Genomic DNA, 24,909 nt, shown 5'->3' with positions numbered 1-24,909 from the left:
TAATGCTTGAAGACTTTTTATAGACTTACAACGGGTCTGCTGGCCGGCACAAATCTTGATTTCTGCCTGACATACTATTCTGTGGCCAAAGACAAATACCGCTCCTAGCAGGCAACCCTGGAGAATACCGGCCTTTTTTTTTTAAATAAGGAGATGAAAACTGCAAGCACCTCTCACCAAGGCCCTGCACAGCCGTAGTAACACTTCCCTATTTTTAAATCCCATTTCTCTTGCAATAAACACCAAAATTCCATTTGCCTTCCTAATCACCTGCTGTACCTGCATATTAACTTTCCATGATTCATATACTGGGACTCTGTACCTCCAAGTTCTGTAATATTTTTCCTTTGAAGTAGTTTGCTGCTTTCCTATTCTTCCTGCTAAAGCCAACAACTTCACCTTTACTCACATTATACTCCATTTGCCAGATCGTTTTGCATCAATTAGCATATCTATAGCCCTTTGTAGCCTCTCTACTTCCTCTTGACAGCTTATTATCCTACCTATCTTGGTATCATCAGCAAATTTAGCGACCATACTTTTGATCCCTTTATCCAGATCATTGATGTTGATTATAAACAATTGAGACCCAGCAGTGGTCCCTGTTGCATTCCACTAGTTACAATTTGCCAATCTGAAAAAGACCCATTTATCCCTATTCTCTGCTTCCCTATTCTCTGCTTACTTAACACTGAATAGCTGTTACACTTCTCATAGGTTTCTTCCTCTTCTCAAATATTCATCTTTCGGTACTGCACTATAGCTTACAACTATGATTTGAGTTTCCGGCGTCAATTGAATTAGAGTTCTTGGAAGGGGAAAGATGCCTCAGGGGCGAAGTAGTGAAGGGAGCAATGAAGGGAGAGGAGGTAATAAAGATCATGGGAAGTGAATTGTAAGCTTGGGGGGCATTTTCCAACTTCATTGCCATGGCATCACTAAAACAGCCTATTATCACCTCCGCAATGTTCCCAAATTTAACTCCTCTAAATTATTCTGCTGAAACCCTTTTACATGACTTTCTTTTACCTCTAAAGTTGACTAGTCCAACATTCCTTGACCAACCACCCCCATTCTTTGCCTGATAATCTTGATTAGCTCACACCAAATCTTGTCACCTTGTTACAAAGGCGAGGTTTTATAAAATTTACTTTGCTAAGATTTACTTTATATCTTACTTTAAAGTCACCAAAAGCAAAATCTGCTATGTTGTCAAGTCCTTCAAGATGGTGCTGATGCAAAGATGATTGAATCGCAGAGCCTGGTAGCAAAGGCCGGAGTGAGACGATAGGATCATGTGGATAATGCCAATTGTGGAAGTAGATCATCGTATGGTTTTATGAAGGAGGACAAATGAAAATTGCTGAAGACTTTTGACAATCACAGCACACCATTAAAATTTATATCCATTTTGCCATTTCAAATGACTTAAAATAATAGGTGCAAATGTTTTTCAGGTTGCCAGATCGTAATGTCTGTTTTGCAAAATAGGTTGTTCGATATCAAAATTCCAGACATTTCGGGCATCAAACATACTAATGCCTTACATCAACTTCAATACAACATAGACAGGTATGTTAATTATAATTTCATTGATAATAATCATCTAATGGAAGTTATTATTTTTATTATTATTTTATCGTATTATTTCTTCTTTTTGTATTATTAGGAATCAGCTTATCTAAAATAGTTTCAATTCCTTTTGAATTTATGTGGAGATTTTGTGGAATGTTTAATTGAAATTGTATCCATAATATTTAATAGTAGCGAAGGAGACCTTCAGCCCACCACACTTGTGCCAGCTCTCTGAAATACCACATGATCTCATTCCCCCACATTTCCCTCTCATTTTTTTATTTCTCTGTTTAAATGTATTTCCACTACCCTTTTTAAAAGCTATCGCAAATTCTGTTTTCATACTGTTTCTGACTGGGCTTCTTCTCAAAACACATTACAAAACATTCCCCATGATTTGTTGTTTAGTAAATGATTTATGTTCTTCAGCAACCAGTTCATCAAACGTATAACTAGTTTACTTCATCTACAGCCATCATCACCCTCTATCCAACTTCCCCTTAATCTTATCTCTCTTCGGGAAAAGCGTCTCACTTTTTCTAGTCTCTTCTCAGAACTAAGAGCAAAATCTTCTGCTCTCCGGGACATATCCGGGGCAGCACGGTAGCATTGTGGATAGCACAATCGCTTCACAGCTCCAGGGTCCCAGGTTCAATTCCGGCTTGGGTCACTGTCTGTGTGGAGTCTGCACATCCTCCCCGTGTGTGCGTGGGTTTCCTCCGGGTGCTCCGGTTTCCTCCCACAGTCCAAAGATGTGCAGGTTAGGTGGATTGGCCATGATAAATTGACCTTAGAGTCCAAAATTGCCCTTAGTGTTGGGTGGGGTTACTGGGTTATGGGGATAGGGCGGAGGTGTTGACCTTGGGTACGGTGCTCTTTCCAAGAGCCGGTGCAGACTCGATGGGCCGAATGGCCTCCTTCTGCACTGTAAATTCTATGGTAAATTCTATGATATGGTGGCGACACTTTGGGTAGCTCCCACTAGAGTCCTGGGTTTCTGGTCCTTTCCACCTGTTATTTGGCGGGGAAATCTTTAGAAAGTTTGTCCCAGGTGAGACTTGGTTGGCAAAGAATGTCATTCGAACACCAGTCCGCCGGCAGGATCGATCCGATTATATTACTATTTCTGATAGTAATATTGTATTGTTTTGTGCAACATGTGTTACTCACTTGCTTCTTCCAGGATGATCTTTAACTCGATAATGATTAACACTCATAGTCTTCCAATTAGAGCAAATGCTTTATTGAGTAATGTTGACTAATTAACTGTGAGTTTATTCTCTCTCCAATACTTAAACTAGATGTTACATGAACATGATTGATTAAGGAATACTTATGATTATCTACACCTGTGCTGAGCTGTCCTTGTATTCTTGTGGTCACTAGACCCTGTTCCTGTGAAGAGGCAGATCTTCCCTTGAGTCTGACTATTTATTCATCTCTAGTGCTGCCCTCTAGCGATTACTTAGTTGTAGTGTCTTTAAATTAACTCCTTGTATATATACAGATATACAGATCACTACAGATTCGAACACCAGTTTGCCACAGGATCGATTATAGCGAAAGGTGTGTTGGCAGGGAAGATGGCAGAGGCAGGTTCACCAGGTGGGGCTGCCTTTATAATGGTAGAGACACTGGCGGAGATGATGGTGCGGAATTTGAATGACAGTTCAGTAAGCATTTTGAGCGGAATGGGAGGGAGATGCTGGAATCACTCAAGCAGTCGGTGGAAGATCTTCTGGCCCCGATCAGGGAGACACTTAGAAGAACTTCGGAGACGGTGTGGGAGCAGGGTGAAGTGTTGAAGGGGATGGAGGACGCACAGACAAGGCTCAGTGACCAGCTCGCCTTGCTGGAAGCTGTAATGGCCAAGGTAGAAGACTGAAATAAGGGCCTGAGAGCCAAGGTGGAAGATCTTGATAATAGATCGCGGTGGCAGAATTTGACGATCGTGGGGCTGCCCAAGGGAGTGGAGGGCCCCGAGGATGACAGAGTTTATTGCGACGATGCTGAGGAAGCTGATGGGGGAGGGGGAGGAAAGTAGAGTATTCTGCGATCGTGATTTCCGATCATGCTCCACACCTGGTAGACACGGTGCTAGAGAGGGGCCGGCCCAATGGCTGGTGTGGCGTTTGGATGTGGGGCTGCTAGCGCATCTGGGTTTTTGTGTAAGGAAGGACAAGTTGGTGGATGAGTATGCAGGGTATGAAGGAGGAGAGCTGGTGTCAGCGCTGGAGAAGGTGAAAGGAGTATTTTATAACATGTTGTACAGTTCAGAGCTGCTGGAAGATTATTTGGACATGGTGGGGTTTTTGGAGGGGTTGGAGTGCTCCAGGGTGGAGGAGGAAGATTGAGAAGAGTTGGACCAGCCGTTGGGGGTGGAGGATGTTAGGAGAGCGATAGCGAGGATGCAGTCAGAGAAGTCACCAGGGCCGGGATGGGTTTCCGGTGGAATTTTATGAAAGTGTTGCAGGCCGGAGGGCTTTAAAGACTCAATGTCTTGGGGGTCACTCCCAGAGATGATGAGTCAGGCGTCTGTTTTACTTCTGTTCGGTAAGGATGAAGACCCGCTGGAATGTGGGTCATTTCATTGTTAAACATGGATGTAATGATTTTGGTGAAGGTGCTTGTGCTCAGGTTGGAGGGGTGCCTACCACAGGTAGTTGGGGAGGATCAAACGGGTTTTGTGATGGGAAGGCGATTATCTTCTAATGTGCAGCGCCTACTAGGCAGAGAGGGGGGAAACAAAAGATGATAGTCGCGTTAGATGCTGAGAAGGCCTTTGACAGGGTAGAGTGAGAGTACTTGTTTGCAGTGTTGGAGTGGTTTGGGATGGGTCTTTAGTTTGTGTCGAGGAAGAACTAGGGGGTGGGAAGTGGAGGAGTGGGTGTGGTGCGAAGCCCTGCGGAGGTTGAATGTCACCTCGTTGTGTACAAGGCCCGGCTCATACAATTAAAGGTGGTGCATCGGGCACAATTAACAAGGGCAAGGATGAGCCAAGTGTTTGAGGGGGTAGAGGATAAGGGTGAGCATTGTGGGGGTAGATGGGCCCCAGAGAATCACATGCATATGTTTGTGCATTTCCTATGCTAGTGAACTTTTGGGGTTCCTTCTTCAGCACCATGTCGCAGATCTTACAAAGGAAATTGGAACCTGGTCCCCCAGAAGCCATTTTCGGGATGTCGGACTTACCAAAGCTGCAGGCGGATGCGGGGCAGATGTCTTAGCCTTCGCCTCACTGATTGTTCGCAGGCGGATTCTGTTGAAGTGGATGTCAACTTCTCCACCCACTGTCTCAGCACGGCTGGGGGATCTCATGGAGTTTTTGTATCTTGAGAAAATTAAATATACGTTGAGGGGTTCGATTGGGAATCTTTACATAAGGTGCCAGCCATTTGTCATGTATTTCAAGGAACTGGTCACCGTCAAACGTTAGGGATGGTGGGCATGGGGGGGAATGTTGTTGCGGCGTAGGTGGTTGTTTTAGGGTTGTTCATTTGTTTTGTATTTTTGCATTTATATATTCAAAATTTTCAATAAAAAAATATAATTTAAAAATCATCTGCTCTCACCAGCACCGGGAAGCTTGGCGGACAAAAGAACTTAATTTAGCGAGAATCCAAAAATCAGTTTCCGATGATGGGATGAACTTTAGCAATTATGTTCTCGGGACTTTAAAGACAGATTAAAGGTGGGTCGATCATCCTGATGAATAATGTTGGGAAGCCCTTGGGCATGCATCAGCCTGTCATGACGCTCATCAAAATGCAGACTTGCCGGGATTAAGTTCCCCGCCAACGAGAAATTAGAACGTTCACATTCTCGACTGTACATGAATGGTGTGCGCTTGATGAGGTGAACTTCGTCCATGATGAACAGTGAGTTGCCACTGCATTGCCCTCATTTGGGAGCATCTGTAAATGCCAGCCTAGGCATTTGTGGTGGTGGGGCAAGTCGCATGGAGGATGACCAAGGAAGGGAGAAAGGGTCGCAGCGAAGGGTGGAGCAGTGGGCCAGGCACAGATGAAAGGGCTATAGCTTTCAGGCTTTCCGGCTGCCCTTTAAGTATGACCCCCAGACCTTCGTCCCCTGGAGGTAATGGTGGGTACAGTGACTTTCTCCTATCCCCACCGTGGGGATCGGCAGGATCCTTACAGATGTAATGAGCTGAACAACGGAATGTCGTGGTGTGGTCAGCCATCCTACCTCCCAACAAAAATCACTCTCACTTCCACGCCCGCCACTGAATTTAGACTCCAGATTGGAAGATTCGGGATGAAGACGCTCATCATTAGCATATCTTATTAAACCGATTCTGCATCCTTTCCATGACATTGAACCTCTTCCTGAAGTATCGGGCACAAAAACAGGACATAATATTCCAATCTAAATAAAGAATTTAGCTGTAGCATTGCCCATATTTATTAGACCTGGGATCTGATATTTTGGGCGGGATTCCCCATTGGCCGACGGCGGAATTGGGAACCACGATTGTACAGAGAATTGGACATCAGCCGAAAAACAAGGCCAACACCGGGCGCCCAACGGAATGCCACGCTCTGGTGTCTCAACAATGGCATGAATGCATTCTAAGCTGCACGTACAGTTAGCGCTGTTGGCATTTCATTAATAGGCCCGTCCCGGTATTCTCTGGGGCTCTCGCGATTCTCCGCCTCCACCAGGAATTACAGACAGTGAGATTCACTCGTGGTTTTCAGAATCAGGAAACAGGCACAGTGGCTGCTGAGGAAGAGAGCGGAGGTTGGTCATGTTCCCAGAGGTGCGACCGTGGGTTGCCGTCCTGCTGCTGGCATGGCTGGCTGGGGGTGGGGAGGCGTCTGGCCAGGGGGAGTAGCGGAGGGTGACCAGGGTATGGGACATGGGGTTGGTGTGTGTTCCCGGGACTGAGGTGCCCAGGCAGGCACCACCGTTACCACGAACCAGGGTCCCACTCTTCGGTTTGCCAGCTTGTTGGTTGGAATGAGTGTGTGTGGGGACTGGAGTGCTTATATAAGGCTGCAGCTTGTCAGCCTCTTGAGTGCCAATCCTGAACCTGGAAAATCAGACACCATCTTTCATTGGTATTGCTCTGGTTCCACATAGTGTCGGTGCTAGCCCATTAACAGATCCTGAATTGCTCCAGGAACGGCGCCGTCTCCCTGGTCATAGAACACCACCGAATGAGTCCCGGCATCAACACTTACTCTCTGAAATGCAGAATCCAATCCTTTGTACTTACAGCTTTGGCACTTTGTCCTCATATTTCTGTCTCTGAACATCTAAACATTTCTGTTCTACTATTTTTAGGATTTGAATGTAGAGTATATAGTTCCTCTTAAAATCTATCACCTTAACTTTATTTTCATTGAATTGCATGACACCCATCTGTCCATTCCACAAATCAGTCTATACACTTCTGAACTTGTTCACGATTGTCTTCACAGTCCTTGTACTCTGTTTTTATATTGTCTGCTAACTTTGGCAATGTGTCCCCTCCACCAACTGCAGAAAATGTCAAATTCAGAAATATTGGTGAGGGGAACAGTATTAAAACAGCATCTATGATAGCTTTTTAAAAGGGCCATGGAAATGCATTGGAAAATAGAAATAAGAGGATCAGGGGGAAGTGTAAGAGAATGAGATCATGCTTTTTTCCCCAGAGAAACTTAAATCTGCAGATCCCAACAAATGCTAAAAAAGACTAGATGACATTCATAGTTTTTAAATGTCTGGTATTGTTAATTCAAACACTATGGATAATTTATTTTAAATGAACTGCATGTAATGCGTTAAGCAATTTTATATTCGGTAATAATTTATTTACATATGGATCAGCATATTGTCAGTTCCAATAAAATATCATTTGATCTGAAACTTTGGCTGGAATTTTGTCCTTACAGCCAAAGTTCCACTGGTTGGCCTGAAAGCAGGGTCAACCCTGTCTTGACTGTCTGCGGGATGAGGAGCCAAATTTTGACAGGGATCGGGCCTACCATACTTAAATTTATACTACTTATACTACTATACTTATTAAGGATGGTTGTCCATTCCCAGGAGCTGTCAGACATGCCATTGGAAGTCATTCATGTATAAGGATATCTTCAGTGTGTTCTCAGTGAGAACTGCCTTAAGATGTCTGCCTCTAGAGGCAGCAGCGTGACATAGTCACCTGACTATGGAAATCCAGATGTGACATTAAAACTGGTTACATTTCAAAACCAAAATATCCTCCTTTTCATTTTGAACAAAAGATGCAAAAATCCCCCCTTGCCTAATGAACAAAAAACAGTTTTGCATGCATGCTCCTGTGTGACTATAATTTACTCAAGTTACCCAATATTCACCCACTGTTCTCATGCACTAACCACTATTTTTTCTATTAGTCAGTTACTGCACGTGTATTGCACACGTAGGTCGCGATTTAGTGGCCCCTTTGATTATGGGAGCAAATCCCGCAATTGCCGCTAAATCGCGAAAGGAGCCAAAAACAGGATTTCTGCAGGCGAGATCTCAGTTTGAAATTTTCCCACCACCCCCGTCGGTGAAGTAATCAAGTTCACACCCAAAAAGGGCGTGAGTGGAGGGGATGGTCTTGATGTCCACTGGGCTGGAGGGGAGCAATAGGGACTTAAATTTAACTTTGAGATTAGGGCGCTCTTTACAATTGGGGCGCTCTTTACAAATGGTGCCGTGATTTCAGAATCCCAGTTTTGCCTGCAGCTGGCTGTGTAATCTTCATCTGCACTCTGAAATTGCAGATGCTGTTTAATCAGGTGAGAAAAGGCGTTTGTAAAGCTGCCAAGTTTCACACAGCTTTTCTCACCTGATCGAGCACTCTGTGCAATTTTGGGAAGATTCCGTCCATAGTCTTTAAATCATGCATGTTTCTCAATGGTGCATGTGTGCGTTGACATTGGCTGTTCATCTGGGTGATGTTCTTTGTCGAGAGAGTGTCATTCTCATGACCTTTGTTGCATGTTTTTCCATTCGGGTGGTTGGGGCCACATGAACCTCTGTTATTGGTGATCATTCTGTGTTCAGTCCAGCTGGTGAGATCCCTTCTTCCCGACCAGCTGATTACAGTGAAGGAACAACTTCACTAGTTCATCGTTTATTTCCTGCGATTGTACTGGTATATTTGGTCATTCACTTCCATCGTGTACGATCGAGGTGACAATTTTTCTAACATGTCCCAGGATTACACATGGCCCGACACATGTTGAGGGCGCTAAGGGTTTGACACAGAATGGATCCTCATGCTTTTTCATGGCTACATGATTCTTCAAGGCAACATTAAAGTTGCAACTTCTTTGCGTGCATTTTCTGCTGGCTGCTTTGTCTGGCCGATCACCTGTTTGGGTTTTTTGACTCCCACTTTGAATGGTCAATTATGAAATTGAGCGTCATTATTTCCATCTGGTAACTTTATGCTGACTCTGAAATTTGTTTGTTCTGATCGCGCACAACATGCTTCATTGAACACTCAAGTTTATCGTGCGTTTTCAACGGTATATACTCAGCTGGAATTATGTCCTTAAAGCCTATCAATTTAGCTCTGAATTGAAAAATCTCCGCTGTAACTGCTTAATTTACTTTCAGCTCGTGCATTTCATCGCAGTGACATGACCGCTTATTTCCCCGAACAGGCGGCGGAATGTGGCGACTAGGGGCTTTTCACAGTAACTTCATTTGAAGCCTACTTGTGACAATAAGCGATTTTCATTTCATTTTTCATTTCATTTCTTGTGTTTGACTTGAATACTGTCCCCTTCTGTCTGTTGCCCTTTCCCTGTTGGCACGTTCAGGGTTATCAGCCCAATCTTTAGACTTGCTTCAGCTGAAATGAGTGGTTGTTGTGTCCCATCTATCACCTGCAACTCAAAATATTTCTTCTTGCCATTACATTGGGCTCTCAGATCATTTTTCTGTGGTATGTGTTTCGTGCCATCATACAACCTCCATCTTTCTTTCGAGGGTTTCATTTTTGGATTGCCATTTTGAGCCACTTCACACAGATCTGTGAAGGTCATTATGCTGCATGATGTACAGTGTCTATCTGGCACTTCTGATTTGCTTGATGCTCTCCCTCTGTGGTCATCATTGTAACAGTCACAAATAGTTTGTCCACTATAAACTTGATGAAACCAACTTGTTATTTCCATCATGTATAATTCTTCACCTGACTCATCCGTTGAAATCTCTCCAGTGCACATTTCTATTGACCTGTTTTGCTTCTTTCGGTCAAACACCTGTGTGCAAAATGATTCTGTTTCTTGCAGTTAAAGCACAGTAAGGTGATTCTTCATCAGGTTGTGCCCGGCACAAATCATGCTAGGTCAGGAGAATTCCGGGGGAGACACAAAACAAGATTTGCATTGGGTGTTAAACAGTTTCCGATGGTCCCGGCCCGCTCTAGCTGGCGTGATCGGGATCTTGCACAGAAATGGTGAGAACCTGACCAGAGCTGATTTGCATTCATTTTAATTTCATGAGTGAGATTAAAGACAAATGCAGTGGCCTCCTGGTATGCTCCCATTTCCCTCACCTGCGTAAAGTCACACAGGCGCAATTCACTACAGATCCCTAAAAGTGGAAACCAGGCGCCATGGACTCTGAGGGGGTGCATGCAGGTGAGTACACCTCTCCACCTACCTCCAGGGAGCAAAAGGGCAAAGTAGCTACTGGCCATATGCTGTGGGGGCTCCTTCAAGGGACCTGGAGGATGGGGGCTCAAGTTGGGCAGGAGGAGGCAGGCCAGGTGTTTCCCCCGGATGGAAGTCGCTTTGAGTCTGTAAAGCCTTGAAGTCTGCTTTCTTTCATGTTTAACACTCCGTAACAGGCAAAGCACAGCTGCAGTCTATCTGTCCTAAAGTCCTCTCATTGGACAGAACCTTTCTGTAGCTTGTTTCTGGCGAAGCATTTCACTCCCCTTGATGTTTCAATAGGCTCTGTGGTTTCACTGTTGCAGTATGTCTTCTTTTATAGAATAAAATAGGAGCAGGAAGAAGCCATTCAGCCCTTCAAGCCCACTCTGCCATTCATTATGATCGAGGCTGATCATCCAACTCAATAGCCTAATCCCGCTTTCCCCCATATCCTTTGATCCCCTTCACCTTAAGTGCTATATCTGTTTCTTGAAACCATACAATGTTTTGAACTTTACTACAAATTCCAGAGGCTCACCAGTCTCTGGGTGACAACATTTCTACTCATCTCCTAAATGGTCTGCCCCGTATCCTCAGACTGTGACCCCTAGTTCTAGACACTCCCGCCATCGGGAACATGCTTCCTGCATCTACCCTGTTTTGTCCAATTAGAATTTTATAGGTTTCTATGAGATTCACCCTCATTCTTCTGAACTCCAGGGAATACAATCCTACTAATTCAATCTCTCCTCGTATGTCAGTCTGCCATTCCAGGAATCAGTCTGGTAAACCTTGGCTGCACTCCCTTTATAGCTAGAATATCCTTCCTCAAATAAGGAGACCAAAACTGCATACAATATTCCATGTGAGGGCCTCACCAAGGCCCTGTATAATTGCAGAAAGTGCTTTGTACCTGGTACACCTCGCAGCACCGACCACATGACTGCACCGGTGGATGCAGGAGCCATATAGCTTCACATGGGCATCCACAGCACATGAAGAGCCCTTTGCTGCCAAAATGAAGGGAGGGGACTGCCTGGATGTGACTATAAGTGATTACGAGGGGGCATGAGGCAGTGTCTATGGCCGTTGAGATGATGATGTGTTATGGACGGAAGATATTGAAGATGGCGCTGTGCGCTGGGGAGGGTGATGAGTTGTCAGCCTTAAGGATCAGCCTCAAGGGGGGGGCGCGCGGGTGATGAGAGTCCCGGGATGGATAACCTTACTGACTGTCTCTCTCTCTCTCCTTCTCCGTTTCCTCTCAGAATTAAGGTGTATTTTGGGATAGAGCCAGTGGAGCTGGCCATCATCCTAATGACCACAGTCGAGGCGGACAGTCGTTGGTCACTGCGTCAAGGCCAACGCAGACTGGAGCCTGCACCACAGCAACAGGGGATCACTGCTCAGGCTCAAGTCCCGGCCGCCCATCAAGCTGAGGAGGGGACCAGAAGAGTACACCAATGTTGACTTCAGGTGTACAGGCCTCAATGGTTCTTCAATGAGTTGGCAGACACCTTGTGTCACAGAAGACTGCATCTGACCATCGAGCCAATGCAGCACCTGTGCCACATCCTCATGAATCTGGTGCCCCATGCAGGAGAAGATACACTCCTGGTGGCCTCAACGTCTACTCCACGGGTCATTCTAGGGTTTGAGCGGGCAACTATGCAGCATCTCACAATCGTCAGCCCACTGGCACATCTAGGAGATAACAATCATCGAAGTACATCCACTTCGACCTGGACCAGGCCCACCAAGATGCCCGGGCGGCAGAATTCTGCACCATTGCTGGGATGCCACTGGTCCAGGTCCATTGATGGCATGCATGTTGCCTTGAGAGCACCGTGACATTAGGGAGCACTCTTTATGAACAGAAAGGGGTTCCATCCCCTAAATGTACAGATCCTGTATAACTACCACCTCAGGATCATGCAGATGTTCTCTAACATTGTAGTAGTCTGCTGTGCCCTCCACAACCTCGCACAGCAGCAGGGAGACATGCTGGAGGAGGAGAAACGTATGGTTTCGTCTGAGGACGAAGGAGACCAGAAAGGAGTGGAGGATGAGTCCAATGAGGACCCAGAGGATGAAGAACAGGCAGTAGCCAAGGTCCGACAGGCACGAAGGACTAGCCCCAGATTTGCCAAATAGGAACCTTTGTGTCCAGCAACTCGACACCACCACGCTCCACCCCAGCCCCCCTGCCTCAAAACGCACTTCCATGAGGCCTGTTCTCCACTTTCCCCAAACCCTGTTCCCCTCCCGTGACCCATGTTCCCCCTCCCCTCCTTTCAAAGGTCTATTTGACATCACACCAGGGTGATGGGCCTGAGTTGGCAGTGTCAGCGGGTAACTTGCCAAGCAGAAGGGTGATGATGACTCACTCTGAGGTAAACTGTGGTACTCCTCAGGTCCAGATTAGGTCTGACTCCTGTGTCTGCTGATTGCCCACTGACTCCTGGGCTCATGTCTGAGTGTGGGTCGGGGATACATTTCTTTGCCCCACTGCTTCAAGGGGTCAATGAGTGAAGAAGCAGTGATTTCAGGATATCTGTCACTGTGGGTCTCATGGGGTCTAACTGCTGGAATTGCTTGGATGGTCTGAAGAGGGATCTGAGTTCAGATGGGGAGATATACCCCCTGTGAGGTAGGGATCAAACACAGAGGCATTGCAGCTTTGAGGTGCAAAATTCTATAATATTGCCAATTGTCGCAGTTCTGGATTATTACTCCCTTTCTAATAGTGGGCGGGATTCTCCGACCCCCCCACTGGGTCGGAGAATCGCCAGGGGGTGGCGTGAATCCCGCTCCGACGCCGGCTGCCGAATTCTCCAGCCCCCCGACCGGCGCGGCGTGATCCCCGCCCCCGACCGAAAACTGGCGCAGGAGAATTTGGCAGTAGGCGTCGGAGCAGCGGGGCGGGATTCACGCCGCACCCCGGCGATTCTCCGACCCGGTGGGGGGTCGGAGAATCCCGCCCACTATTAGAAAGTGAGTAATAATGTAGAACTGAGACGATTGACAATATTATAGAATTTTGCACCTCAAAGCTGCAATGCCTCTGTGTTTGATCCCTATCCCACAGGGGGGTATATCTCCCCATCTGAACTCAGGACCCCCCGGCAATTCTCCGGGCCCTGATGGGCCGAGCGGCCACTCGTTTACGGGCAGTCCCACCTGCTTGAAATAGACATGGTCCATACCGGCTGGACCTGGCTTGAAGGGCAGCTAGTGGAGTCCTTGGGAGGGCACGGGGAGGACCCGGCCCCGGTGGGGGGGCAACAATGTCCTGGCCCACCATCGGGGCTCACCGATCTACGGGCAGGCCTGTGCCATGAGGGCACTCTTTCCCTCCTCGCTGGCCTATGTAAGGCTCCGCCATGGCCGGAGCAGAGACGAAACCCCCTGCACATGCGCAGGAAACATGCCGGCAGTTCTGCGCATGCGCCAGTACACGCTGGCGGTTCTGCGCATATGCCAACTCGCGTCAGCTCATGGCGGCCCTTCGCCACCGGTTGGCATGGCGCTGGCCTAGCCCCCGGAAGTGCAGAGGATTCCGCAACTTCCGGCGGCCCGATGCCGGAGTGGTTCATGCCACTCTTGGCGCTGGCGTCGGGCCGTCCCGCCAATTGCGGGAGAATCCCGGCCCGTGTTCACCCATGTCCACTCTGTGCTCATAAAACATTCTTAATCTTATGGGGGCCTACTGCTACATCTAGGTGTTACCGCAGGATACACATCAGAGGTAGAGGCGACCTGTTGCCTAATGTTCCCTGTGGCCTGTGGTGCCTTTGTCGGGCATCCTCCAGAGACCCTGGCCTTTGAGGGCTCCAGCCAAGTTATAGGTGTCACTGGTGTCGCCGTGTCACCTTATTCTGTCCGCTGCCCCTGAAATGCATTAATGTTAGATGGGGGGGGTTTTAGAAGGTCTGGAGAATGCCTGAGTCTCCTTGGTGGATGGGCTCCAGTGTTTCCTCCTCCCCCAAGGTGATCATGGGCCCTGGGTTACTCCATGGGACAGAAGCGAAGCTGGAGTGAGCTCCAAAAGCCTCAGTGCCACCTGATGCTGCCAGCCCTAGAGGCTGCCATTTTTCTGCACCTCAGTGAGTGAGCCATGTATTGGAGGTTGCCAGTCATGGCTCAGACACTCTGCCCCAGACTTTTCACTGCAGACTCCACCCTTGCAGAGCTGGCCTGGACGCCACACAATACCGACACAATCTCCTGCAACTGAAGGCTTCTGGACACCTCCAATCAGCCTTGCAGTTGCTGGAATGTAGCCGAGAACCCCTCCTGGATTTCATGGCTCTTCCTTTGCATTTCCAGCAGCTCAGAGAGAACATTTTCCAGAGATCCGACATCTGGCTAGGGGTCAGCTGTGTCCTGGAATCCAGCAAACCGCTGACTGCTGTCTCCCTTGGACGGTCCTGCCTCCAATTGATGTGCATCAGCAGCTGTGTGGCGCTCACCAGATTATAACCCAGAAGCCTGACCACTAATGTCGCCCACCGAGGTATGTGTCACTGCGCTGATGGATGATGCAGGGGAAAGCTGTGACACGTGGTCTGTGTCCTCCTCAGAGCTCTCCTCTGTGGTGGTCTCTTTGGTTGCAGGGTGGGCAGCAACTCCAGATGGCCTGGCCTCATCTGATGGAGATCTTGCAACACAAGGGATATGGGTTCAGTGAATGGGAAGGACAAGGGGCAGGGAAATAAACAACTCACTTGAGACAGGTCATCTGGATGAAGATGCAGTGGATCCTCACTTCTCTGGTGCAGGCCAACCTCACTGTCAGTCACTGCTCACTTCGTGCCCTCCCCCATGCCCTTTCCTCACAGGGGTTTAGGACTTAAAACTCAAGCATCCCCCCACCAGTCTTCTCCCTTTCCCTTTTATTGTGTGCAATCTTCTCCTGTGAGGACATTATGAGTTGGATGCCTGGCAGGTCAGGGGGTCTATCACAGCTGGAATGTGTGGGCATTGTGCCTAGGCAGGAAGGGGTTGAGATAGGGAGTGCCGAGGGTGGTTCTGAGGAAGATACTGGGGGGTGGGTCAGGTGTCGGGAGGTTGAGAGATGGCAGGGAGTGGTTAATGGTGATATTCCAGAGGTTACAGACGGTGCTGATGTCAGCAGGAGACAGGTGGGAACTCATCCTTGCAGCCGTAGGAGGTCATTGATTTCCATTCGACATTGGATACTGGTCCTCCTGGTCAGGCTGCTGGCACTGACTGCAGCTGCCACCGTATCCCAGGCTAGATTGGTGAAGTTACTTTGCGGTATCCTGCCCAGTCGGGGGTGCCCCACCTCTCCTCCACGGTGTCCAGAAGCATGTTCAGGTCTGTCTCCAGGGAGTGAGGAGCAGGTCTCTGTGCTGCCATCCCCCTGGCTTTACTGGGAATGAGTGCTGAGGGATGGTTTTCATGCAGCTCCCCCTTGTTAACAGCAAACAGCTCAGCCTTGAGTCAGGTGAATCAAATGCCTGGGGACTCTGGCTCGGCATGAATCACTTGGAGGATCATTTTATGAACTAACGTTGGTGGATTGCAATCTAGATCACGGCAACTGGCCCAGCGGGAATCGCACCACATTTCCCGCCAGAGATCACGCTTTGAAATTCTTTGGGAGAATTGCGGCCAGTGTTCCTCTTTCTTCCACATCAGGCTGGCGGAGTCAGGACATATCCTGTTTCTATATCCTGACCCAGGAGCAAAAATCAGGCCAGGCATAAAGATCAGAAATTAGAAGCATTGAAGAACCACTCAGTGGGATTGAGAGAAAGGCAAACATGGTTGGAGCAGACAGTTGCAACATAAGGGGGTTAAAGTGGTGGATTAATGCATTAAATTTGGAGGCAACGATAGTGGAAAAGAGCTTTGTTGGGGAGGATTGAGGTACTGGTGATGCTCAGTTCAAGTCACTTTTTGTTTGGACGGAGAGAGAAGCAAATGGCGTTGTCAGTATTGGAGTAGTCTTGATGTCAAGTGGCAAAAACAACAACTTAAGTCTTTCCAATGTTCACTGAAGGAAGTTGTGACTCAGCCAAGACTTCGGCCAGGATTTTACAGTTCCTCCTGCTTGGGGGGATAGTACAGTCCCGCGAACTGAACAGAGATTTAAATCGCCCACCTCATCTGCTGCGCGGAGACACATCGCAGTGGGCCACAGAATCCTAGCCTGAGGGTGCAATTTTAACATGCCCAGGATTGGCCATTCAGCTAACACACTATATGAACTATATAAAAATGTACCCCCTGAACATTAGAATTTTGTGTAAGTATGAGAGTAAATTGATCGACTTATGCAAGGTGCATGTTTATTTTCTTAACAAGTGTCACGGAAGTAGCCCAAATGGAAAACAAGGATGAGTGTACTGCGTAGACTTACTAGTTAAAGTATAAACACAATTCATCCAGCAGAATTTTTTTTCCCCACAGTGTTACCATACGTAACGTGAATTTGCCAGACATGAGTATCATCTTAGTCCCGAACATGGGACTGAAAGTTGCGATGTCCAATGGTTACATTGAGACAAATGGTAACTGGCTGATCAAATCAAAAATTTTGTAAGTACTCCTTACCTCGGAAAACAAACGTTACAGTATTATAATTTGAATAATTTCTCTTGTTTGGTACCCTATGCAATTTATTGTGGAGGTTTATTTCTGGTGTTATTGCAGAATTAAGTAATTCCAAATATATTGGAAAACACACTGAATACATTATTGCCTCATTTTCACTTAATGGGCACGATTTTCTGGACTCATTGTGCTCAAGCGAGAGCAGACGAGACCGGTGAATAGTGGGAGAGGCCAAAAAAGAGAACTGCGCCGGGCGCCAAACAGTTTGCGACAAAACCAGCTTACTCCCATAGGCAAAATCATGATCTCCCCGTAGCATGGTGAGAAGCCAATTATCACCACTTAAGCCCTATTTGCATACAATTAACAGGAGCCACCCCATATCCAACAGCCTCCCGTTATTCATCGGCCTCCCCAGCAAGTGGTATCATTGTCGCCGATCAGTACACCTTTTTATAAACATGAACCTGGCAGAAAGGCTTCTGCGGGGAGACGAGGAAGTGAGTAGCTATCTTCGTTAAGGGGAAGGTGGTGGGCGTAGTCCACTGGGGGAAGCAACCGCGTGCAGCTCTGCCAAGCCAACTACTGGATCATGTGGACCCGTTCTGGGGGCAACCCTTATCCCTGCCCGTCTGCCCCATCGACCACCCATAACCTTGTGAATGGGCAGAGTGTTCCTTGTGTGGGGGAGGGGGAGGATCAATGGGGGAATGGAGGGTCCTGGGGTGGGAGCCACAGCTGTTTGTCAGTCCACCACCCTCTCCCAATTCTTTACAACTATTGCACGATATGGATGGTTTTTTGGGGCCTGCAGAACAAGCTCCAGGGTGCGGCCAGACGCAGCAGACGCCAGCAGCAGCGTCTGCAGAGGCTCAAGGCGGCAGCCCATGTACCGGACCCTGCACTACAACCAGAGGACTCAGCCGCCCATCAGGCCAGGGTGGGACCCAATGGGGAGGCCCGCAACGGCCAAGGGTGCACAGGTGTTGCTAGTCATTCAAGCAGGTGATGGACAGCATGTGTCGCAGGATGCTCCGCAACAACAAGCAGATGGTGCGGCACCTGTGCCATGTCCTCGCGGACTTGGCACCACGTGGAAGAGACGGACACCCACTCTCCGTGGCCGTCAAGATAACCGCAGCCCTGAACCTTTACACCTCGGGATCCTTCCAAGGCTCGAGCGGAGACGTGTGGCTTCTCGCAGGCCACAGCCCACAGGCGCACCCAACAGGCCACGGATGTCCTGTTCGCCCAGGCGGAAAACTGCGTCGTTTTTGGCATGGACCAAGCCCAACAAGCTGCTCAGGTAGCAGAATTCTCCGCCATCACCGGGATGCCCCAGGTCCAGGGACTAATAGACTGCACGCATGTTGCCTTGCACGCACCAGGCCAACTAGAAGTGTCCTACATTAACAGGAAGGCGTTCCACTCCCGGAACATACAGCTGATGTGAGACCACCACATGCAGATCACGCACGTGTGTGCACGCTTCCCAGGGAGTGTGCACGACAGCTACATCCTGGGGCAGTCAGATATCCCGGCCTCTTCAAGGACCAACCCAGGATGGCCGCTGGGTGTTGGGGGATAAGGGGTACCCGCTGAGGACCTGGCTCATGACACCAGTACAGAGGCTGGAGACCGAAGCGGAGACCCGATATAACGAGGCCCATGTAGCTACCCAAGTTGTCATTGAGCGGTGCATTGGACTGCATAAAATGCCCGACCGATGCCTCGACTGCTCCAGTGATGTCCTGCAGTAAACCGTCTGGAGAGCCGCCTGCGAGGCGACGAGCTGTAGGTAGGGGATGAGGAACCAGTGACCACCTCCAAGGAGGAGGAGGACGAGGATGATGAGTAGGCGCCAGACCAGCAGGGACTGGAGGACAGGTGGCAGCGGCGAGTGTCGGGTAAGCCCAGAGGGCCAGGGAGGCCCTCATACTCGCCCGCTTCACACAGGATGTGGCCTGGTCCATCATTACTTCCTTCTCCAACTCCTTCTGCCCAATTCCCCACCCTCCTGGGTTCTGTGTTACATCACTCCAGGGTGCTGGGACTGTGTCGGCACTGTCAGTGGATCACTGTCGAGTGCAGGGGGGTTATGATAACCCACATAGAGCTGAACGCCATGGAGTGTTCCTCAATCTATGCCACAGTCTAACTCCTGCCTGTCTGCTGAGTGCTCGCTCACACCTGTCACCTGCATGCGGTGTGCTTGAAGAGAATGGCCAAGTGTTTGGAGGTCGCCCTGCTTTGCGGAAGTAAGTGACAGAGGCATCGTGCTGGTTGTGGTCAAGGGTTTCCAATGTTTCACAATGTCCAACAATGCCCCACTCTCCCGATGGTGTGGCCCCACTCTTCCCACCACATCCTCACCCACCCTTCACCCCCTCTCCGGTGCCCACAGTGATTCTCAACGTACTTGGTCTTTCTTGTTCTACCGCTACATCTAGGTGTGTCCCCAGGATGCACATCAGAGATGCAGGCAGTCAGCTGCTTACCGTGTCCCGTGGCCTTCGATGCCCCTGGCAGGCATCCTCAGAGGGTTCTGGGGCTGGAGGGCCCCGGTGCACTTGACGGCGGCACATGCACAGCCGTGCCGCCCTGTACCATGTGCTGACTGCGAGATGTGATCTCATCAGAGGAGTGGAATTCTGGGGAGCTTGTGGCCACCTACTTCATGGGATGGATCTGGGTTGGCACCCAGTACCCCCATCTCCCGGTCGGTGTCCATAGGACCCTGGGGTCCACCTCAGGATGGTGGGCACCTGGATTGAGTCTCAGCTGCCCTTGCATCATCTGGCTCTGTCAGCCCTGGCGGCTCCCCAATGTCTGCACCATGGTGTTGACGCTCTTGGTGATGCTCCTCAGTGACTGGGCCATGCTCTGCATGCTCGACGGGACCATGCGGAAGAATGGCCAGCTCGCATGAAGGGATCATCTGGGTTGATAGTGAATGTGCTACCGAGGACAGAGGTCAGACTGCAACTAACGAGGCAGAGCACCAGAGGTTAGCATGGAGCAAATCGTCATCATCCTCCATCCCATGGACCAGACCCACTGATACTGCCAACCCGTGTAGTCAGGCAGGGAGGGAGCACAGACGGGGTTGGTGGGTGCAGGGAGGCTAGACAGTTGCGGTGATGATGGTGGTTGTGTGCAGGCAGGGTGAACAGAGCAGAGGGTTTGTGGGGGGGGGGGGGAATGGGACGGAACGGTGGGGCTGCCTAGTCGGCGAACGGCGAGATGATTCGATTGTCCCATGTGCACACATTGTGCGGCCTCCTGTGCCTACCTGGGCCCCATGCCCTGCCCACCTTGGCCCTCATCCGCATCCTTCTCATCGGGCTTGGCTTGGCAATTGTACTCCTCCTCCAGCATATCGCCCCTTTGTTGTGCAATGTTGTGGAGGATGCAGCAGACCACCACGATGTAGGAGACCCTCCTGATGCTATCCTGGAGGACCCCTCCAGAGTGGTCCAGGCACCTGAACCGCAACTTGGGCACGCCGATGCACTGCTCGATCACGTCCCTGGTCGCTGTCTGGGCATCATTGTAGCAGGTCTCCTCATCAATCTGTGGCCTCCGGATAGGCGTCATCAGCCATGACCTCAGCGGATAACTCCTGTCACCCAGGAGCCAACCCCGCACCCGGTCAGCACCTCAAAGGTGTCGGGAAATGTCAGGTGTGCCAGGATGAAGGCGTCATGCACACTGCCCAGGTATGGGGTGCAAATGTGCATATGTACATCTCGTGGTCACACACCAACTGCATGTTTATGAAGTGTAACTCCTTTCGGAGCCCACCCTCTCATGCGGCAGTGCTCGTAGGGGGACATGCATCACCCCCTGGACCTGGGGCATCTTGGCGATGGTGGCACAATCTGCTGCCTGGGCAACCTGGTGGGCTTGGTGACACCGAAGATAATGTATTGTGCCGACCGGGCATACAGGGCCTTTATTACAGCGCGGATGCACAAGTCTTTCGAGGTCCCGGCCAGGTCCCCACTCGGTGCCTGGAAGGACCCCGTGGTGCAAAGGTTTAGGGCGAACATCCCCACAACCCCAAGGTACCAGGTACGCCATGATCAGGCAGAGATGTTGGACTGCCCCCTGCTCAGCGGGATTCTTCGGCGACAAGCGCCTCCTTCCCACATCCTCCTCAACCTGTTGGGCGGCCCACTCTCCACCCACACCCCCGGCTAGCCCCTGTTCCTCTGGGGCAGGCTTCAGTTCTGCAGGGCCCTCCCCGAGCAGCTCCTGCGTGCACAGCCTCCGTGCGTCCGCCAGGATTGCGGTGGCTAGAATGATGGCAACTCTACCTGGTTGGATACAGAAATCCATTGCCTGCAGGTGATAAAGTGCGGCCAGGTTACCATGGTGAGTACACTGGTGACGGATCTGGCCCAATGGAGCACATGATGGCCCTGGCTTGCATTGCAGCCCCTGCGCCCACATGTCTCACTCCCACCCTCCCCTCCCGTACCATCCCTACACCCATCCCCGGCTTTTCCCCTGGCACGCTGCCCTCCGCACCACATCCCTGGCCCCATCGGTGCCTCGGGGGGGGGGGGGGAGGGGGGGGGCGTTGGGCCCCAGCTCCCGTCCCTGCCGACACCTGAGGCCTCCCTTCACCTGCGGAAGGAGCAGCGCTCCGAAAGCTAGTGACGTCGAAACAAACCTGTTGGACTTTAACCTGGTGTTGTAAGACTTCGTACTGTGCCGACAAGGGTACCAGTGACTGGCCCTACACATGCCAGCTGTACACTCTGTGAACCCACACCAGCACCCTCTTCTGCGAGTTATTGTGGGCATCCTCCTTGGGTGGGCCATGTGTTACCCCGCCAGCAGGATGGTGCCCAGATGTGGGTGGGAGCACCCAGACATCCAGGGTTGCTCTGCGGCCCGTGGGGGGCGGTCAATAGGGTGTACAGCAAGACGGAGCAACGGATTTCATTTGGCGCCCGGCGCTAGCCACGGTTTTCGGCTGAAGAGTGATGCTCCGTCCAATCATGTTTCCCAATTCCGGTCTCTGTTGACGGAAAATCCCGCCCATGGTTTCTGGCTGCCCCAATAAAGTCATGGATATGAAATGTAATGGGGCTGGAGTTAGTGACTCCAAAACCACAGGTATCAGAGGTCTCAGTTCGCTCAGCTGGCCGGATGGCTTCTTTGTGATGTAGAGCAATGTCAACAATGGAGGTTCAATCCCATCCCGGCTGAGGTTATCCATGGAGGCCCTGCCTTCCCAACCTTGCTCCTTGCCTGAAGTGTGATGGCCTTCACGATAAATCACCACCAGTCAGCTCTCTCTCAAAAGTCCTCTAGCACAATGGCGACTTTTATTTCATTTCACTCAGCGACCATTGGCAGTTAATTTTTAAAACTTTCCCACGGCCCGAGCATCTTTGATATCATTTTATATTCAGGTAGCGGAGCAAGGATGTCTTGCTGCAATTGTACAAGGCCTTGGTGAGACCACACCTCGAATATTGTGTACAGTTTTGATCTCCTTATCTGAGGAAGGATGTTCTTGCTGTTCAGGGAGTGCAGTGAAGGTTTACCATTCTGATTCCTGGGATGGTAGGACTGACGTATGAGGAGAGATTGAATTGGTTAGGATTGCATTCGCTGAATGAAGGAGTCTAATAGAAACTTATAAAATTCTAACAGAACTAGACAGGGTGGATGCAGGAAGATTGTTCCCGATGATGTAGGTGCGTCCAGATCCAGGGATCACCGGCTGAGTATATGGGGAAGACCATTTAGGACAGAGATGAGGAGAAATGTCTTCACCCAGAGTGGTGAGCCTGTGGAATTCGTTACCATAAAAAGTAGTTGAGGCCAAAACATTGTGGGCAGGATTCTCCACCAGCCGACACCGGAATCGGGAAACACAATTTGGCAGAGAATTCGCTGTCAGCCGAAAATCGAGGTTAGCGCCAGGCGCCAAATGGAAGGCCATGCTCCTTTCCCTTGACAGTGACATAAATGCATTCTACCCCGCACGCTAGTGTGGGCATGCAAATTGTACAGTAAAGGCCATTTGCATATCATTAATGGGCTCAACCTGATATTTTCTGGGCCTTCTGCGATGCTCCACCACCGCCAGGAGGAATTACCAACGGCAAGGTTCACTTGTGATATTTCAAATCGGGACACAGGCAAAATGGATGCTGACGGTGAAGGAGAGGGTATAAACAGTGTCCAACATCGCAATAGTGTGCTGACAGATGTGCCGCTGGCCAGGGAGATTCTGGCACGGGTAGAGGAGTAGCAGGTGGCAGCTAGGAGATGGGCTGTAGGGTCAGAGTGGCCAATAATGGACCATCAATGCCTGAAACACAGACATGTGGCTGCGCAAGCCGCTGACTGCCCACTGGGAACTTAGCACCACAAGTCGCATGGGTGCTCCCCCAGGCCACCCCCCCCCCCCCCCCCCCCCACCCCCCCCCAGGTACCCTCTGGCTCAGCTGACTTATCAATGGGATGGGTGTGCTCCAGCGCGACCAGTGCCATCATCTTGGCTGGGTTGAGGGTTGGCATGCATTGGAAATGAACAAGTTCTACGTGGCGCCGGTGCTAGCCCACTAATGCGACTTGAATCGCTACGGGACTGGCATCGCTTTCGTCCATATAGAACACTCGTGATTCAGTCCCGGTGTCAGCACATCTCTCAAACAGGGAATCTTGCCTTGCATCTTTTCAAGAAACAATTGAAATGAATATAGCACTTGGGGTGAAGGTGATCAAAGTATATGGGGCAGGATTAGGTTATTGAGTTGGATAATTAACTATGATCATAATAAATAGTGGAGCAGGTTCGAAGGGCTGAATGGCCTCCTCCTGCTCCTAGTTTCTATGTTTCTATCATCAACATTGCCCTGAGGTGAGCTCATCCCAGCCCTTTTGGCAGGCTGAGCTCATCACATCCTCTCCCACAGGCCATCAGCACAAGTGTCCAGAAAAAGATCTGCATGCCATAGAAATTTTAGATGCAACAAACTTTCGTACTTCACAAATTTCCAATCCACGGAACTTAAGTCTTCAGATATGAATCAAAGCTGAATAAACAGAGCTCGGATTTAATGCCAAGGGAATTCTTTTAATTTTATTGCCAAGTCTTTGATGTTCACAGGTAACCTGAGAGTGCAACAGTCAAGAAAGATATTCATGTCATGATATTACCATCTTTCTGCAAATGTAATTTAATGATTTATCCCGCGGAGTAATTGAGTTTGTTTATTTCTTTTCCTGTTAACCTGCAAAATAGATTTGAGCATTCAGTTCCAGCGTCAATTAACATTTGACTTTTATCATTTTTAATTATATTGGATCCTTTTTCTGTAGCAGGACTCATGGCACGGTGAAGGCACAGATCAACAATATTGCCATCTCATTTTTCCTTAAATTTGGCAAAGACAATACAGGCAGGCCGACTGTCTCAATAACGGATTGTGCAAGTTACATTTCAAAACTCCACATTTATGTCTCAGGAAAAGCTAGGTAAACGATATGTTCTTCTGGCACTGCAATTCTACGTCTCTCTATCATACTTTGCCGTATGTCAAGTAAATGACTGTTTTAGGGGCAGCACGGTGGCGCAGTGAGTAGCACTGCAGCCTCACGGCTCCGAGGTCCCAGGTTTGATCCCGGCTCTGGGTCACTGTCCGTGTGGAGTTTGCACATTCTCCCCGTGTTTGCGTGGGTTTCGCCCCCACAACCCAAAAAGATGTGCAGGGTAGGTGAATTGGCCACGCTAAATTGTCCCTTGATTGGAAAAAATGAATTGGGTACTCTAAATTTTTTTTTTAAATGAATGGGTTTTCATTACGATCTGCAGAACTCTACCAAAGCTGCTGAGCATTCCAAATTTTAACGGTTATGTCACAAACCCACATCCAAAGCATGCGGCTGTATAATCTGACCATTTAGAGTGTGTGTGCTGTGTATCGTTTATGAGTGCAGTCATCAAGGTTGAACCTCTATCATATTAGATTTTTGAAACATTGATCTACAGCTGCCACCTCTAGCTATTGATTTTCCCATTCATATAATCCACATTTTTGACCACTCTGCCTTCTGTAGAAACATTGGAACATCGGAATTA

The 24,909-nt window shown here is 49.3% G+C and overlaps 1 long non-coding RNA gene across 1 annotated transcript; it reads left to right on the top strand.

The window, feature by feature from the left end:
- Positions 1-1,490: 1,490 nt before the first annotated feature.
- Positions 1,491-24,299, top strand: LOC140428812 (uncharacterized). The gene is made up of 3 exons (XR_011948895.1): positions 1,491-1,572; positions 16,659-16,787; positions 24,150-24,299. It is a non-coding gene; the product is annotated as an uncharacterized lncRNA (long non-coding RNA).
- Positions 24,300-24,909: the final 610 nt, after the last annotated feature.

Source organism: Scyliorhinus torazame, chromosome 8, assembly GCF_047496885.1.
Source record: "Scyliorhinus torazame isolate Kashiwa2021f chromosome 8, sScyTor2.1, whole genome shotgun sequence".
NCBI lineage: Eukaryota > Metazoa > Chordata > Chondrichthyes > Carcharhiniformes > Scyliorhinidae > Scyliorhinus > Scyliorhinus torazame.
This window is presented reverse-complemented; position numbering and strand designations above follow the sequence as displayed.